Source organism: Salvelinus fontinalis, chromosome 26 (genome assembly GCF_029448725.1).
Source record: "Salvelinus fontinalis isolate EN_2023a chromosome 26, ASM2944872v1, whole genome shotgun sequence".
NCBI lineage: Eukaryota > Metazoa > Chordata > Actinopteri > Salmoniformes > Salmonidae > Salvelinus > Salvelinus fontinalis.
In genome coordinates, this window is record NC_074690.1 from 38023111 (window position 1) to 38040322 (window position 17212).

At 42.0% G+C, this 17212-nt stretch overlaps 1 protein-coding gene across 2 annotated transcripts in view; it reads left to right on the forward strand.

Moving 5' to 3' along the window:
• Positions 1 to 5892: 5892 nt before the first annotated feature.
• LOC129824271 (protein-glutamine gamma-glutamyltransferase K-like) overlaps positions 5893 to 17212 on the forward strand; it is a 50666-nt gene continuing 39346 nt past the window's right edge. For both annotated transcript variants that reach the window (XR_008754730.1, XM_055883798.1), the window contains exon 1: positions 5893 to 6191. The gene's annotated coding sequence lies outside the window, so the exon portion shown is untranslated. The remainder of the gene's footprint in view (positions 6192 to 17212) is intronic.

Sequence of the window (17212 nt, forward strand, 5' to 3'; positions counted from 1 at the left end):
AGGTCCCAGTGAATGTCCCAAGAGACTACTGGCACATCCTTGTATGCCATGGTCGTATGTGTACTTATGTTAGCAAATGTTTTAAACAACAATACAGTTAAAAATCACACACAACGTAGGCTACAAACTTATTACAACCGGAGCAGGCCAATCCAACAGAAGATTTTCAAGCAAACATCTGCTCCTCACCTGATTGGTTAACAGGAGTGGTGACCGCATTCCATTTGCATAATGTAGAGCAGAGCTGAACTGCAGAGCTGGACACTGCTTACTGGTGTAGCTAGCTAGCAAGGAGGACTCCGGGAGGCTGGGGCAAAATAACGAATATAATACTTTTATTTCCCTTTTGACCCACATTCAAAAGTGTCACAAGCATGAAGATGCCATGAGGGACACAAAAAAATCCCTCATGGCGAACGATTAAATGTTGTGTCGTCATTAATACAATTGTAGTGAAACGTCCTGTTTCCATCACCACTGTCATGATTTTGTTTTATATGGTATGACTTAACTTGCATAAAAACTGTGGATGGAAACGTGGTTAGTATGACGTATTTTTATAACGTCTTATTCTGGTCGCCAACTGGTTGAAAAGTATATTTTTTTTAACGTCTTTTTCTGACGACCATATGACCAGTTGATCATAATTGTGACCTCTATCTGACCAGCTAGTCATAATTCTGACCACTACCTTATGTGCTATATTATGTCGCCTACTGGTCATGGTTAAGACCTCATCATAACCTGGTAATGACCACCTGACTACAGCTTATTACCCACACTCTTAGAAAAAGCGATTCCAAAGGACACTTCGGCTGTCCCCATAGGACAACCCTTTTTGGTTCCAGGGAGAAGCCTTTTTGGTTCCATGTAGAACTACAATATTCTGTGGAAAGGGTCCTACATAGAACCCAAAAGGGTTATACCTGGTACCAAAAAGGGTTCTTCAAAGGGTTCTCCTATGGGGACACCCAAATAACGCTTTTAGGTTCTAGATACCACCTTTTTTTCTAAAAGTGTACTGTAAAAAGTATTGCAGAGGATAGAGTTGGATATTGAAAACATAATTCATTACATTTCTATTTGTTTCCATAGTCACCAATTAAAGTTTAAATCTACAACATATTCTTACATTTAAAATAGATCAAGCAATGGCCAAAACAAATCTACATTAAACATTGTAGCACATCTGCACACAGTAACTGTTTCATAATTCACCCACAGACATTACATGCATAGAAATACTGGGAGTATATAAAGGCCCATTGTTGTATTTGATGAATGATTAATAAGAGTGGTGTGATGGCATAGATCCTCATCAAGGACCTCTGAGCACAGAAGGCGATCTGGAGCGTAGTGGCCCTCTTGAAGAGTTGTGTGATTGGTCAGATCTGCATTGAAGAGAATCAGCGCATTCCGACTGATCAATTTTAGATATATACGCAAACTAGAAAAGGACATTCTTGAAGAAACTTTGTGGACTTAGCTGGCTAAAGGTATTTCCATGGTACTACATGAAGAATTCTGTGGCAGTTATAGGTTAGAGATGTCTTCAGTAAGGAGCACCTTACTCATATGCACACTTTGTGTCCTCCCCCACGGTGGTCAGGGAAATATTATAGGACTTTCCAGAGGGCCAGCAACAAACCAACATCCGGAGTTTCTGGCTTTTCATGACACTTCAATCTGTCATATCATTATCTGTCATGTCAGTCCTGCAACAAACATTATTAGAAATGGGTGTAACTGGCTAATCTCTTCCTGTTACGATAATCCTCCTCCTCTTCATCAGAAGAGGAGGAGCAGGGATTGAACCAAGGTGCAGCGCGTTGAAATGACATGATGAATTTATTTAACAAGACAAAACGAACTATACTTGAAAATGATACAAAATAACAAAACGAAAGTAGACAGACCTGAACGACGAACTTACATACAACGTGAAGAACGAAATGAACAGGAACAGACTACATGAAATGAACAAACCGTAAACAGTCCCGTATGGTGCAAACATTGACACAGACACAGGAGACAATCACCCACAAACAAACAGTGAGAAATGCCCTACCTAAATATGACTCTTGATTAGAGGAAAATGCAAACCACCTGCCTCTAATCAAGAGCCATACCAGGCAAACCGAAACCAACATAGAAACAGATAACATAGACTGCCCACCCAAAACACATGCCCTGACCAAAAACACATAAAAACTAACATAAATAGGTCAGGACTGTTACACTTCCTCTTCTTTGTAATTGTGCACATGTGAGTTAGAGTGAGCGACAGGGAGAATAAGCAAGAGAGAAATGGGAGAAACTTTACATGACTCACCAAGGGAGGTGTCTGTTGAATCAGGACGCAAGGGGTTTGCTTTACAAACTTATATTATTGTAGTTCTACCTGGAACCAAAGGGTTTTTTATTAAATTTTTTAATTAACCTTTATTTAACCAGGTAAGCTAGTTGAGAACAAGTTCTCATTTACAACTGCGACCTGGCCAAGATAAAGCAAAGCAGTGCGACAGAAACAACAACACAGAGTTACACATGGAATAAACAAGCGTACAGTCAATAACACAATAGAAAAAAAGAAAGCCAAAGGTGGTAATGGCTTTGGGGATGACCAGTGAGATATACCTGCTTGAGCGCGTGCTACGGGTTGGTGTTGTTATCGTGACCAGTGAGCTGAGATTGGGCGGAGCTTTACCTAGCATAGACTTATAGATGACCTGGAGCCAGTGGGTCTGGCGACGAATATGTAGTGAGGGCCAGCCCACTAGAGCATACAGGTCGCAGTGGTGGGTGGTATAAGGGGCTTTGGTAACAAAACGGATGGCACTGTGATAGACTGCATCCAGTTTGCTGAGTAGAGTATTGGAAGCTATTTTGTAGATGACATCGCCGAAGTCGAGGATCAGTAGGATAGTCCCTTTTACTAGGGTAAGTTTGGCGGCGTGAGTGAATTAGGCTTTGTTGCGAAATAGGAAGCCGAATCTAGATTTCCTTTTGGATTGGAGATGTTTATTATGAGTCTGGAAGGAGAGTTTACAGTCTAGCCAGACACCTAGGTATTTGTAGTTGTCCACATATTCTAGGTCAGAACCGTCCAGAGTAGTGATGCTAGTCGGGCGGGCGGGTGCGGGGCAGCGAATGGTTGAAAAGCATGCATTGGGCCTCCCGGGTGGCGCAGTGGTCTAGGGCACCGCATCGCAGTGCTAACTGCGCCACCAGAGTCTCTGGGTTCGCGCCCAGGCTCTGTCGCAGCCGGCCGCGACCGGGAGGTCCGTGGGGCGACGCACAATTGGCATAGCGTCGTCCGGGGTAGGGAGGGTTTGGCCGGTAGGGATATCCTTGTCTCATCGCGCTCCAGCGACTCCTGTGGCGGGCCGGGCGCAGTGCGCGCCAACCAAGGGGGCCAGGTACACGGTGTTTCCTCCGACACATTTGGTGCGGCTGGCTTCCGGGTTGGAGGCGCGCTGTGTTAAGAAGCAGTACGGCTGGTTGGGTTGTGCGTCGGAGGACGCATGGCTTTCGACCTTCGTCTCTCCCGAGCCCGTACGGGAGTTGTAGCGAAGAGACAAGGTAGTAATTACTAGCGATTGGATACCACGAAAATTGGGGAGAAAATGGGATAAAAATTAAAATTAAAAAAATTAAAAAAAAGAAAAGCATGCATTTGGTTTTGCTAGCGTTTAAGAGCAGTTGGAGGCCACGGAAGGAGAGTTGTATGGTATCGAAGCTTGTTTGGAGGTTAGTTAACACAGTGTCCAAAGAAGGGCCAGATGTATACAGAATGGTGTCGTCTGCGTAGAGGTGGATCAGAGAATCACCTGCAGCAAGAGTGACATCGTTCATATATACAGAGAAAAGAGTCTGCCCAAGAATTGAACCTTGTGGTACCCCATAGAGACTGCCAGAGGTCCGGGCAACAGGCCCTCCAATTTGACACACTGAACTCTGTCTGCAAAGTAGTTGGTGAACCAGGTGAGGCAGTCATTTGAAAAACCAAGGCTATTGAGTCATCCTTGGGACCCCAAGCATACTTCCAAAGTTGTTGCAAAATGGCTTAAGGACAACAAAGTCAAGTTATTGGAGTGGTCATCACAAAGCTCTGACCTTAATCCTATAGAGAATTTGTGGGCAGAACTGAAAAAGCATGTGCGAGCAAGGAGGCCTACAAACCTGACTTAGTTACACCAGCTCTGTCAGAAGGAATGGGCCAAAATTCACCCAACTTTTTGTGGGAAGCTTGTCAAAGTCTACTCGAAAGGTTTGACCCAAGTTCAAATTTAAAGGCAATGCTACCATATACTAATTGAGTTTATGTAAACTTCTGACACACTGGGAATGTGATGAAAGAAATAATAGCTGAAATAAATCATTTTCTCTACTATTATTCTGACATTTCACATTCTTAAAATAAAGTGGTAATCCTAACTGACCTAAGACAGGGAATTTTTACTGAGATGAAATGTCAGGAATTGTGAATAACGGAGTGTATGTAAACTTCCGACTTCAACCGTAATAGCCCGGGAGCTCAGAAGAAAAACAATTCTGGTTGGTTTTTCTTTGGAATTTTGCCTGCTATATCAATTGTGTTATAGTCTCAGACATTGTTTGAACATTTCTAGAAACTTCAAAGTGTGTTCTATCCAACATTACCAATTATATGCATAATCTGGCTTCTGGGCCTGAGTAACAGGCAGTTTACTTTGGGCACGTCAGTCAGGCGGAAATTCAGGAAAATAGACACTAGCTCTAAGAAGTTTTTAAGCAAAATGTTACTCCTGAGCTTATTTAGGCTTACGATAACAAATGGGTTGAATACGTATTGACTCAAGACATTTCATCTTTCCATTTTTTATTAATTTGTGAAAATGTCTAAAAACATAATTCCATTTTCACATTATGGGGTATTGTGTGTAGGCCAGTGAATCAAAATCTCAATGTAATCCTTTTAAAATGCAGGCTGTAACACAACTAAATGTGTAAAAACGCATACTTTCTGAAGGCACTGTAGATGGCAATGGTTTTATTGGAACTAGGGGTCTCCTTGCCCCCCAGCAGCCAAATCAAATATATTGTGAATTGTTATTGAAAACGATCCTATAGAACAGTGACTGTGTATGTTTTCACAGAAATATATGGAGCCAGCGCATGGAGACTTGCAAGATGATGTGATGAAGTCCAGATGTACAGACAGGCTTGATACTGATGTATCGTACCTCTGCACATTGTACTGGTACTCCCTGTATATAGCTCCATTCTTGTGTATTTTATTCCTCGTGTTAGTTACTTTAACATTTGTATCATTCTTTTTTCAACTTTGCATCGTTGGGAAAGGTTCTTAAGCAAGCATTTCACTGTAAAGTCTAGACCAGCTGTACTCGTCGCATGTGATAAATGAAATTAGATTGATTTGATTTTGTATACGGGACAGCACACAGGAAGGTATGACCACTGAAATGTTTGCCAAGAAAAAAAACATGGATCCATGTGATGTCACAGAGAAGCATTTTTTTTAGGACCTTAATTGTTTAACCACAGATAGAGAAACGCACTGTTTTCACCTATGTAGACCTTGGTTTGGTGCTGAAGATGATGAATATGAAGCTGAAAAGTGGCGGAATTGCCCTTTAATTTCTCTCCACCCCATGGTAAAATTAGTAGAATTGCATGAAAATTGTTATAAAATTGCTACATTTTCTCTCTGCTGCATGGCAAAATTTCTAAAATTGCAAATTAACTTTAAAATGTACACGTTTCTCTCTGCCATCAAGAGGGTTGCCACCAAAAAATGTGCCTGCTTGGTTTCCACTGCCTTTCTGTATCAGAAACGAACGCGCCTGTTATTGCGTAACCTGCGGGTTTGCTATGTATGCTGTCTGCTGCAGTGCCTTGACGCTCCACACAGGATGTCCTTGATAGGGGGCTATGGTTTATTTGATACCATAATGGTGAGAGGGGCAGGGTGGAACTGTCTGAGGCAGAGGGTGTGTCAAGTCAAGTCCCGTTTGCGTTCCTCAAGAGGAGCATAGGCTAAACCTTATCCAAGAAGCGTCTGTTAGAGAGAAGAACTGGCATGAGCTGAAACTTTTAAAGCTGATAATACACGAACGGATATATATTAGAAACTTTAAAAAGTCACTCAAACTTTTTTGTTGAATAAAGAAGCCATCACTCAACACAAAGTAAGAAATTGTTCATTTCATTCTTACAACTCTTGACAATTAGTTACACTGTGGTAGGCTACTCAAGTAAAGAACTTTCGCAAGTGGGTAGCCTATAGGCTGAAAGCTTGCAACTAGAAGCCTGCATCCACCACATGTAGCTTATAAACTTGGCATGAGAGGCAGGCAGAGGAAAGTGCTTATGTAGCCAATGGATAAATCAAAATACCAGGCACTTTTAAATGGTAGATAGTTATTAGCTCAGCTGACTGAGCAATATAACGTTTCATTCGGCCATTGAATTACTGAACACTGAATTGCTCTCTCTCTCTCTCTCTCTCTCTCTCTCTCTCTTTCACACACACACACACGCACACGCACACGCACACGCACACGCACACGCACACACACACACACACACACACACACACACACACACACACACACAGGGTGATGGGTGTTATTGGCTCCAGTGGTACCAGGCTCTGCTCATAAAGTGAGAGATTCTCAATTGCAAACACCTTTCCACATAAATATTTTAGACACCATGCTGATAAAAACATGGAACACATTTTCTCTCCCTCCAGAAAGGTTTTCCTGTTCCCTCACATAATGTTGTGCGACAACCAATGGAAATATGAGGCATTTTTTGCCTTTCTTACATATACACACATACAGTACCAGTCAAATGTTTGGAGACACCTACTCATTCAAGGGTTTCTCTTTATTTTTTAAACTATTTTCTACATTGTAGAATAATAGTGAAGACATCAAAACTATGAAATAACACATATGGAATCATGTAGTAACCAAAAAAGTGTTAAACAAATCAAAACATTTATTTTATATTTGAGATTCTTCAAAGTAGCCACCCTTTGCCTTGGTGACAGCTTTGCCCATTCTTGGCTTTCTCTCAACCAGCTTCATGAGGTAGTCACCTGGAATGCATTTCAATTAACAGGTGTGCCTTGTTAAAAGTTAATTTGTATAATTTCTTTCCTTCATAATGCGTTTGAGGCAATCAGCTGTGTTGTGACAAGGTAGGAGTGGTACACAGAAGATAGCCCTATTTGGTAAGAGACGAAGTCCATATTCTGGCAAGAAAAGTCAAATAAGCAAAGAGAAACATGTCTCATTACCTTAAGACATGAAGGTCAGTCAATCCGGAAAATTTCAAGTACTTTAAAAGTTTTTCAAGTGCGGTTGCAAAAACCATCAATGAAAATGGCTCTCATGAGGACCACCACAGGAAAGGAAGACCCAGAGTTACCTCTGCTGCAGAGGATTAGCTCCTTAGAGTTAACTACACCTCCAAAATTTCAGCCCAAATAAATGCTTCACAGAGTTCAAGTAACAGACACATCAACATCAACTGTTCAGAGGAGACTGTGTGAATTAGGCCTTCGTGGTCAAATTGCTGCAAAGAAACCAATACTAAAGGACACCAATAAGAAGAAGATACTTGCTTGGGCCAAGAAACATGAGCAATGGACATTAGACCGGTGGAAATCTGTCCTTTGGTCTGATGAGTCCAAATTTGAAATTATTGGTTCCAACCGCCGTGTTTTTGTGAGATGCGAAGTAGGTGAACAGATGATCTCCGCATATGTGTTTCCCACCATGAAGCATGGAGGAGGAGGTGTGATGGCGCTTTACTGGTGAAACTGGAGGCCTGATTCAGTTTCAACTGTTCTGCCTGCGGCTATGGAACCCTGACCTGTTCACCGGACGTGCTACCTTGTCCCGGACCTGCTGTTTTCGACTCTCTCTCTCTACCGCACCTGCTGTCTCTAACTCTGAATGCTCGGCTATGAAAAGCCAACTGACATTTAATCCTGAGGTGCTGACCTGTTGCACCCTTGACAACTACTGTGATTATTATTATTTGACCCTGCTGGTCATCTATGAACGTTTGAACATCTTGACCATGTACTGTTATAATCTCCACCCAGGCACAGCCAGAAGAGGACTGGCCACCCCTCAGGCTGGTTCCTCTCTATGTTTCTTCCCAGGTTCCTGCCTTTCTAGGGAGTTTTTCCTAGCCACCGTGCTTCGACATCTGCATTGCTTCCTGTTTGGGGTTTTAGGCTGGGTTTCTGTGTAGCACTTTGTGACATCGGCTGATGTAAAAAGGACTTTATAAATACATTTGATTGAATGATTTATGTAGAGTTCAAGACCACTTAACGATCATGGCTACCACAGCATTCTGCAGCGATACACCATCCCATCTGGTTAGCGCTTAGTGGGACTATCGTTTGTTTTTCAACAGGACAATGACCCAACACACCTCCAGGCTGTGTAAGGGCTATTTGACCAAGAAGGAGAGTGATGGAGTGCTGCATCAGATGACCTGGCCTCCACATAATTCATTTTTCAAGTTATTATTAGACATTTCATTATTTACAATTTCAGTGTACATTGTTCAAAGGCAGTGCTTCTCAATCCTGGTCCCGGAGACCCAAAGAGGCACACACCCCCACCCTCACTCCCACACACCTAACTCCATTCAGAGACTTGTAGGTGAGTTGAATAGTTGAATAAAGGGCAAGATCAAAATTAGCACCAAAAAATAAATGAATAGGCAAGTTATATATTTAATGTTGTACCCTTTCACCTATGACACACACATTTGTACCCCCAAAGCACACACATCCCTGGGTTGCTCCTCTTTTCAGTTCGCTGCAGCTAGCAACTGGAACGAGCTGCAACAAACACTCAAACTGGACAGTTTCGTCTCAATCTCTTAATTCAAAGACTCAATCATGGACACTCTTACTGACAGTTGTGGTTGCTTTGTGTGATGTATTGTTGTCTCTAACTTCTTGCACTTTGTGCTGTTGTCTGTGCCCAATAATGTTTGTACCATGTTTTGTGCTGCTACCATGTTGCGTTGCTACCATGTTGTTGTGATGTTGTGTTGCTACCATGCTGTGTTGTTGTCTTAGGTCTCTCTTTATGTAGTGTTGTGTTGTTTCTCTTGTTGTGATGTGTGTTTTGTCCTATATTTATATTGTATTTCTTTTTTCTTTTTAATCCCCGTCCCCGCAGGAGGCCTTTTGCCTTTTGGTAGGCCGTCATTGTAAATAAGAATTTGTTCTTAACTGACTTGCCTAGTTAAATAAAGGTAATGTGGTCTAAGGACCTTTTCTATCAAATAAGAGGGGATAAGCTACTTTTTTAGGCCATATCACCCAGCCCTATCTCGATTTTTTTCAATATTCTGGGCGATTCACAATATATATCTCGATTTTTGTATAATTAAAGGTAAAATACTAATCTAATGTATTTAGGGCTTGTGAAGTTATACCTAGGCTAAATATAAGCCTTCCACAATCAAACAGTCAGCAATAATCTAATGAACTCAGGGCTTGTGAAGTTATACCTAGGCTAAATATAAGCCTTCCACAACCATACGATCCACTACTAATTGAATGAGTTTATCAAAATAGTTTAACCTGCTTTTTTTGTGCAATAATCACTGATCTGACCTTCAAGTCTGTCTATGAAAATTCCCTTTTTTTAAACAAATTTAACTAGAACCTTGCATAATGCACATTCACTAATAATGACAAACTTCTTGGAGCAGGTATTAGGCTATAGAAAATGAACACAGGTCTCAACAATCTCTCAAGCCCACGTGGTAGTGATTAGCCAAGCTAATCTTTATATTTTAAGTTTAGCCAACTTGGATCTATGTGCTAGCTAACAAGGTTTAACAGTGGAATTGCAATGAACACACCCTTCAGTCTGCCTCCAACTGTTTGAAAGCATGTTAGCCTGTCCACTTCTTGAAATCAAGTGGCCTACCTTATTTCTCAGAATGAGAACGAGTTGCCAACTCCTTATATAATTGTGTTTTATGCTTATTGCACATTTATAAAACACAACTAAAAAAAGACTAGACAGCTAGTATTACAGTCTTTATGCTGAAATACTGCTAGCGGAACGTGATATCACAATGTCGCGCACAACAAACTGAGCATTGATTTTCCAGAATCGATGTTCATTGATACTCTTGTTTTACAAGTGTCTGCACTGTGCTCAATTTGAGTAGTTGAGACATAAAAATGACAGTAAAATAATGTCTCAATGTGTTTTGGTGTCCATATGGCCAATTCTGTTTGACGAGTTCAAACCGCTTGTCAGAGAGGAAGATGTGATCTCTCAACTTTGTTGACAGGAAAGGGCTTGGTTTGTGTGTAAACCACATAGAAAGAGGCATGGTGAGAGGTTTCACTCTTGCTCAAATCTGTCCAAAAAAAGGCCAATGCGTTTCAATGGGAATATTTTGGGCCTAAGCTTGTCGCCTGCCTTCCTGCCTTTGGGACAACGACTCCCATTATTAGGACGGAGACAGATCTCTGGTGTAAATGGAAAGGTGCACATAGCACAGAGGAGCGAAGGAGACGAGACCAAAAATACAACGAGAACAAGCGGACATAAACGCTCATAAAAACGAAAAATAACAAAACGTTGATTCTTGTGATACAGGCATTTTGAATATCGCGCAAAAACATGAATCCAAATGAATCTAATTTATTTGATATATTGCCCAGCCGTACTATATGTTGCATGTTGTATGCCATTTAATTTGCAAACAAATGCTGATAGTGGGTGTTTTCTACATCTGGCATCAATTTGAGTGCCTTTTTATATGTGTGTTGGTGAAGCAGCCTTCAACCTATTGCATTTAAAGTGTGGGTGTTGTTGTTGGGAAACTGCATTGAATTAAAGGCTCTTATCTCAGTAGCCCATGTGCATTCCAACGGTGCTTGCATGGTGCTACCTGCCAAAACAAATTGACTTGGCAGGAGAGAAACCAGGAGAGGCACACAGGTTTATCATCATTGGACCAGCATATGGACTGACAAGTTTCTAAATCACACGCACGCACGCACGCATGCACGCACGCATGCACGCACACACACACACACAGTGCTGTAGTTGCTAAACCCACCATGTACAAAACACCCCTCTTCTTCACCCAGCTGTTCTCTTTCCTCCCTCTGAGCTGTCACAGAACTATCTTACCAGTTGTTATTATCAAAAGGTTTGTGAAACCTTTTAACTAGCCTCTACCAGACTTGGGCTCAATTCGAAGTGAAGTCAATATATTCAGGAAGTGATTTGAACTTAACATTCAGAAATGGTAAAACTTTTGAAATAAATAGATTTTACTTTTCAGTTTATTGAGAAGTCATTGAAAATAAATGCCCTTTTTTAATTATTGAATTGTCATTTTTGTTTTATTCAAATTGAGCCCAACCCTGGCCTCTACATACATCTACTCTTATAAGTGTAACGGATGTGAAATGGCTAGCTAGTTAGCGGGTGCGCGCTAGTAGCATTTCAATCAGTTACGTCACTTGCTCTGAGACATTAAGTAGGGTTGCCCCTTGCTCTGCAAGAGCCGCGGCCTTTGTGGAGCGATGGGTAACGATGCTTCGTGGGCAACCGTTGTTGATGTGTGCAGAGGTTCCCTGGTTCGCGCCCGTGTCGGGGCGAGGGGACGACGTAAAGTTATACTGTTACATTGGTGCCGTGACCCGGATCACTGGTTGCTGCGGAAAAGGAGGAGGTTGAAAGGGGGGTGAGTGTAACGGATGTGAAATGGCTAGCTAGTTAGCGGGTGCGCGCTAGTAGCATTTCAATCAGTTACGTCACTTGCTCTGAGACATTAAGTAGGGTTGCCCCTTGCTCTGCAAGAGCCGCGGCCTTTGTGGAGCGATGGGTAACGATGCTTCGTGGGCAACCATTGTTGATGTGTGCAGAGGTTCCCTGGTTCGCGCCCGTGTCGGGGCGAGGGGACGACGTAAAGTTATACTGTTACATAAGCAATAGGGTTAGAGTGATAGAGAATTGAGCCCAACCCTGGCCTCTACATACATCTACTCTTATAAGCATCAGGGTTAGAGTGATAGAGAATTGAGCCCAACCCTGGCCTCTACATATATCTACTCTTATAAGCATCAGGGTTAGAGTGATAGAGAATTGAGCCCGACCCTGGCCTTTACATACATCTACTCTTATAAGCATCAGGGTTAGAGTGATAGAGAATTGAGCCCGACCCTGGCCTTTACATAAATCTACTCTTATAAGCATCAGGGTTAGAGTGATAGAGAATTGAGCCCAACCCTGGCCTTTACATAAATCTACTCTTATAAGCATCCGGGTTAGCGTGATAGAGATGATGCATCTCAATAGCCTCAAGTAGAATCCTCTTTTTTGTTTAATTGTGTGAAAGACCTGGTCATATGGCTGCAATCCCGCTAACGGGATGATGTGACAACAGCCAGTGAAATTGCAGGGCGCCAAATTCAAACAACAGAAATCTCATAATTAAAATTCCTCAAACATACATGTATCTTATACCATTTTAACTTCTCTGTGCTACGGATCCCTTTTACGGGATCATTTTCCTAAACAACCGCTGAATTGCAGGGCGCAAAATATTACAAAAAATATTTATAGTCATGCAATCACAAGTGAAATATACCAAAACACAGCTTAGCTTGTTGTTAATCCACCTATCGTGTCAGATTTTGAAAATATGCTTTGCAACGAAAGCAATCGAAGCTTTTGTGAGTGTATCAATCAATGCTAGAACAGTTAGCCTTATATTAGCTTGGTTAGCTTGGTCACGAAAGTCAGAAAAGCAATCAAATGAATTGCTTACCTTTGATAATCTTCGGATGTTTGCACTCACGAGACTCAAAGTTACACAACAAATGTTATTTTTGTTCGATAAATATTACTTTTATAACAAAAAAACGCCATTTGGGTTGCGCGTTATGTTCAGAAAACCAAAGCCTCGTTCCGTTCGACGAAAATTCCAAAAGGTATCCGTAATGGTCGTAGAAACATGTCAAATGTTTTTTATAATCAATCCTCAAGTTGTTTTTAACAAACATAATCGATAATAAAAAAAAAAGAAAATGGAGAGCTACCCTCTCGCGCACAGGAACTATTCAGAGGACACCTGACTACTTTTGAAAAATCTCACTCATGAAACTATGAAACTATGAAACTATGTCTAAAGCCTGGTCACAGCCTGAGGAAGCAATTGGAAAAGGAATCTGGTTGATACCCCTTTAAATGGAAGAAAGACAGGTCAGGAAACACAGATAAAAAAAAAAAATCACTTCCGGGTTAGATTTTCTCAGATTTTCGCCTGCAGAATCAGTTTTGTTATACTCACAGACAATATTTGGACAGTTTTGGAAACCTTGGAGTGTTTTCTATCCTAATCTGTAAATTATATGCATATTCTACGATCTGGACCTGAGAAATAGTCCGTTTACCTTGGGAACGTTATTTAAAAAGAAAAATTTAAAAATCTGACCCCTAGCGTCAAGAGGTTAAAGGTAATCTTGTTGTTAATCCCACCAAAGTGTCCGATTTCAAAGAGGCTTTTCAGGGAAAGCACCACAAACGATTATGTTAGGTCACCACCAACTCACAGAAAAATTCTGCCATTTTTCCAGCCAAAGAGAGGAGTCACAAAAAGCACAAATAGAGATAAAATTAATCACTAATCTTTGATGATCTTCATCAGATGACACTCATAGGACTTCATGTTACACAATACATATATGTCTTGTTCGATTAAGTTCATATTTATATCCAAAAACCTCAGTTTACATTGACGCCATGTTCAGAAATGCCTCCAAAATATCCGGAGAAATTACAGAGAGCCACGTCAAATAACAGAAATACTCATCATAAACTTTGATGAAAGATACATGTTTTACATAGAATTAAAGATACACTTGTTCTTAATGCAACCGCTGTGTCAGATTTCAAAAAGCTTTACGGCAAAACACAATATTCAATCATCTGAAAACAGCGTTCAGCCACAAAAGCAAGCCATACAGTTACCCGTCAAATTGTGCAGTCAACAAAACTCATAAAAAGCATTATAAATCTTCACTTATCTTTGCTGATCTTCGTCGGAATGCACTCCCAGGACTTCCACTTCCACAAGAAATGTTTGTTTGGTTCGGTAATGTCCATCATTTATGTCCAAATAGCTATTTTCGTTAGCGTGTTTGGTAAACAAATCCAACGTCAGGAAGCGCGTTTACTAAAAGCTGACGAAATGTCCTAAAGTTCCGTAACAGTCCGTAGAAACATGTCAAACAATGTATTGAATCAATCTTTAGAATGTTTTTAACATAAATCTTGAATAACGTTCCAACCGGAGAATTACATTGACTTCAGATGAGCGATGGAACAGAGCTCCCTCTCATGTGAACGCGCATGGTGAAAGCATGGTCAGGTCATGGCAGACCTGACTAATTCCCCTCTCATTCGGCCCCCCTTCACAGTAGAGGCATCAGACAAGGTTCTACAGACTGTTGACATCTAGTGGAAGCCGTAGGAAGTGCAAACTCATCCATATCTCGCTGTGATTTCAATAGGATCTTGGCTGAAAATCGACCAGCCTCAGAATTTCCACTTCCTGTTTGGATTTTTTCTCAGGTTTTTGCCTGCCATATGAGTTCTGTTATACTCACAGATATAATTCAAACGGTTTTAGAAACTTCAGAGTGTTTCCTATCCAATACTAATAATAATATGCATATATTAGCAACTATGACTGAGGTGCAGGCCGTTTACTCTGGGCACCTCTGTGCACCTTTCATCCAAGCTACTCAATACTGCCCCTGCAGCCATAAGAAGTTAAAAGCAGAAGGAATTCATAGAAGGCATGACTTAGCTGAAATTAGATTGAACAGCTTGGTTGTAAATATGCCAATAAAATCGTCAAATCAAATGTTATTTGTTTCATGTGCCGAATACAACAGGAGTAGACCTTGCCCTGAAATGTTTACTTACAAGCCCTTAACCAACAATGCAGTTAAGAAAAATATTTACTAAATAAACTAAAGTAGAAAATAAAAGAGCAACAATATAATAAGAATAACGAGACTATATACAGGGGGTACCAGTAACGAGTTGATGTGTGGGGGTACAGGTTAGTCGAGAGAATGCCAAGAGTGTGCAAAGCTGTCATCAAGTCAAAGGGTGACTACTTTGAAGAATCTCAAATGTAAAATATGTTTAGACTTGTTTACCACTTTTTTGGTTACTATATGATTCAATATGTGTTATTTCATAGTTGTCATGTCTTCACTATCATTCTACAATGTAGAAAATAGTAAAAATAAAGAACAATTAGTAGGTGTGTTCAAACTTTTGACTGGTACTGTACATGTATGTAGGGGTAAAGTGACTATGCATAGATAAAAAACAGCGAGTAGCAGCCGTGTAAAAAAAGTGGGGGTCAATGCAAATAGTCCGGGTAGCCAATTGATTAGCTGTTCAGTAGTCTTATGGCTTGGGGGGAGATTAAGAAGTCTCTGGACCTAGACTTGGCATTCTTGCCATGCGTTAGCAGAGAGAGTAGTCTATGACTAGGGTGGCTGGAGTCTTCGTCTGACACCGCCTGGTATATAGGCCCTGAATGGCAGGGAGCTTGGCCCCAGTGATGTACTGGGCCGTACTCACTACCCTCTGTAGTGCCTTGTGGTCAGAGGCCGAGCTGTTGCTATACCAGGTGATGATGCAACCAGTCAGGATGCTCTCGATGGTGCAGCTGTAGAACTTTTTGAGGATCTGAGGACACATGCCAAATCTTTTCAGTCTCCTTAGGGGGAATAGGCGTTGCCGTCTTCACAACTGTCTTGGTGTTTTTGGACCATGATAGTTTGTTGAGAAGCTCTCAACCTGCTCCACTACAGCCCCATCAATGAGAATGGGGGCATGCTCGGTCCTCCTTTTTCTGTAGTCCACAATCATCTCCTTTGTTTTGATCATGTTGAGGTAGAGGTTGAGGTCCTAGCACCACACTACAACGTCTCTGACCTCCTCCCTATAGGAGGTCGTCGGTGATCAGGCCTACCACCGTTATGTCATCGGAAAACGGATTGATGGTGTTGGAGTCGTGCTTGGCAATGCAGTCATGGGTGAACAGGGATTACAGGAGGGGACTAAGCATGCACCCCTGAGGGGGCCCTGTGTTGAGGATCAGCGTGGCAGATGTGTTGTTGCCTACCCTTACCACCTGGGGGCGGCCCATCAGGCAGTCCAGGATCCAGGTGCAGGTGTTTAGTCCAATGGTCCTTAGCTTAGTGATGAGCCTTGTGGGCCCTATGGTGTTGAACGCTGAGCTGTAGTCAATGACCAGCATTCTCACTTAGGTTCCTTTTGTCAAAGTGGGAAAGGGCAGTGTTGAGTGTAATAGAGACTCCGTCATCTGTGGATCTGTTGGGGCGGTATGCAAATTGGAGTGGGTCTGTGGAGTGGGTCTGTGATGATAGTGTTCATGTGAGCACTTCATGGCTACAGATGTGAATTTAACCTTTATTTAACTTGGCAAGTCACTTAAGAACAAATTCTTATTTACAATGACAGTCTACACCGGCCAAACCCGGACGACGGTGGGCCAATGTCGTCAATGGCCAGTGCACCGCCCTATGGATCTCCCAATCATGGCCGGTTGTGATACAGCCTGGATTCGAACCAGTGTGTCTGTAGTGACGCCTCTGGCACTGAGATGCAGTGCCTTTGACCATTGCGCCACTCGGTAGCCCCATTTAGGCAGGTTACCTTGGTGTTCTTGGGCACAGGGACTATGTTGGTCTGCTTGAAACATGTAGATATTACAGACTTGGCCAGGGACATGTTGAAAATGTCATTGAAGACACTTGCCAGTTGGTCAGCGCATGCTCAAAGTACACATCCTGGTAATCCGTCTGGCCCTGTGGCCTTGTGAAGGTTGGCCTGGTTAAAGGTCTTACTCACATCAGCTACGGTGGCATGATCACACAGTCATTCGGAACAGCTGGTGCGGTCATCCATGCTTCAGTGTTGCTTGTCTCAAAGCGCGCATAGAAGTCATTTAGCTCGTCTGGTAGGCTTGCTTCACTGGGCAGCTCGCGGCTGGGCTCCCCTTTATAGTCCGTAATAGTTTGCAAGCTCTGCAACATCCGACGAGCGTCAGAGCCGGTGCAGTAGGATTCAATCTTAGTCCAGTA